This window comes from Otolemur garnettii, unplaced genomic scaffold (assembly GCF_000181295.1).
Source record: "Otolemur garnettii isolate 467f Iridium unplaced genomic scaffold, OtoGar3 scaffold00007, whole genome shotgun sequence".
Lineage (NCBI taxonomy): Eukaryota > Metazoa > Chordata > Mammalia > Primates > Galagidae > Otolemur > Otolemur garnettii.
In genome coordinates, this window is record NW_003852402.1 from 10,165,055 (window position 1) to 10,167,317 (window position 2,263).

Here is a 2,263-nt window from a genome sequence, read left to right on the forward strand (position 1 = left end):
TTTGAACCCAGCCTGGCCAGCTAAACAACAATGACAAGTGCAACAAAACAACAACAAAAGAAATAGCCTGGGCAGCACCTGTGGCTCAGTAGGTAGGGCGCCAGCCCCATATACCGAGGGTGGCGGGTTCAAACCCAGCCCCGGCCAAAACTGCAACAAAATAATAGCCAGGGTGTTGTGATGGGTGTGTGTAGTCCCACCTACTCAGGAGGCTGAGGCAAGAGAATCGCCTAAGGAGTTGGAGGTTGCTGTGAGCTGTGTGATGCCATGGCACTCTATCTAGGGCAATACAGTGAGACTGCCTCTACCAAAAAAAAAAAAAAAAGCCAGGCATTGTGGTGGGCGCCTGTAGTCCCTGCTACTCGGGAGGCTGAGGCAAGAGAATCACTTAAGCCCAAGAATTTGAGGTTGCTGTGAGCTGTGACACTACAGCACTCTACTGAGGGCAATAGCTTGAGAAAAAAAAAGAAAAGAAAAGAAACCCTGGTATATGGGTGGCCCTGTGGCTCAAAAGAGTAGGGCACTGGCCCCATATGCCAGAGATGGCAGGTTCAAACCCAGCCCTGGCCAAAAAATGCAAAACAAAAACAAACAAACAAAAAAACCTGGTATCTTGACTCGTGCCCAGGGCTCTCCCTTCTGGGTACCCCTGGGGGCTCCAACATCCATGCTCTGATAAGCAAAACTAGGTCAGGAGAGTCACTTAAAGATGACTCTCCACCCACACAGAGCCCCAGGAGGAGGAAGCAGGGTGGGAAGACTATACCATTCCAAACACAGGCACTTTGTGGTGCCTCCAGGTCACCTGTTCATACCTTTAATCACCTGGTGTGTTTCCTCCAAAGCATCCCAGGGGATCAGGCCTCAATCTCAGCACAGAGCTGAGGAATTCCATGTCCTCCCCTGGGACAGCCAGGGCCAATGCTCCTCCTCCTCCATCAAACCTAGAGGGGGGTGGAACAGGGCACTGCAAGGGACGGTTCACCCTCTCCCCCTCACCCCAGCCCCCGTGGTCTTAAGGTCTCCGATCCTCCCTGAGCAATCATCTCCCCAGTCTCTCCCTGCTCTGGGTGGTGGAGGGGAACCTCATAGGTCCTGTCCATCTTGGGAGGCTCTTTCCCCATCTGGCCCCGCAAAAAAGCATCCTCTTCAACCAGGAACACTGCTTCTTTCTTGGAGAGGGGGCTCTACTTCAGAGCTCTGGCTACTCCTGTTTCCTCCCCCACCCCTAACAACTAGCAGAACCTTTTTCTAAAATGCACTTGAGATGGAAATATAACAATGAAAATCCCCCTTGGGCTAGAGCGGTGGCTCACACTTCTAATCCTCAACACTCTGGGACTCTGCGGGAGGAGGATAGCTTGAGGCCAGGAGTTTGAGACCAGTTTTAGCAAGAAGAGATCCCATCTCTACTAAAAATAGAAATTTAGCCGGGCATCGTGGCGGGCGCCAGTACTCCAAGCTATTCAGGAGGCTGAGCCAGGGGGATCAAGTTGAGGCTTGAACCCAGGAGTTTGAGGTTCCAGTGAGCTACGATGACGCCACTGCACTCTAGCTGGGCGACAGACTGAGACTGTCTCAAAAAAAAAAAGAAAGAGAGAAAAGAAAACCCTTACACATGATGCCCCGCCCCGAGAATGGACCCCTGGACCTGTCTTTCTGTCTCCATCCAGCCAGTCAGCCAGTTCCTTCCCTTAATTCTCGACCCTCTACCCCTGCCTTAAGCCTCTCCTCCCCACCCGCTCTTTTCCGCCGCCTAGTACTAACCTTGGCTCGGGTTTCCACGCAGGGGACTGCCAAGGTAGGAGTGCAAGGGTCACGGCCTCTATTTTAACAATGAATCAGAACGTTGCCTGGGAGGTGGACGGGAGACCGCGCCTCTTCCGCTCTCTCATAGGCTCTCTCTAAGTGTTTCATTTACATGACGAGTATGGGATTGGACAAACCGAGCACAAGGGGTGGGGCGGAGGCGGGCGGTGCCCAGAAGCCTCTGAGCGCGGGACTTGCAGCACGTTTAGTCTGGGCAGTCCGCATCCCAGTCAGGGCTCCCTGAGGACTCTTTCTTTTTTTCTGAGACAGAGTCTCACTATATCACCCTCGATAGACTGCTATAGCATCACAGCTCACAGCAACCTCAACGCTTCGGCTTGAGCGCTTCTCTTGCCTCAGCCTCCCAAGTAGTTGGGACTACAGGCGCCCGCCACGCAGTGCTATTTTCTTTTAATAATTATTTTTTATTAAATCGTAACTTTGGGCTTGGCGC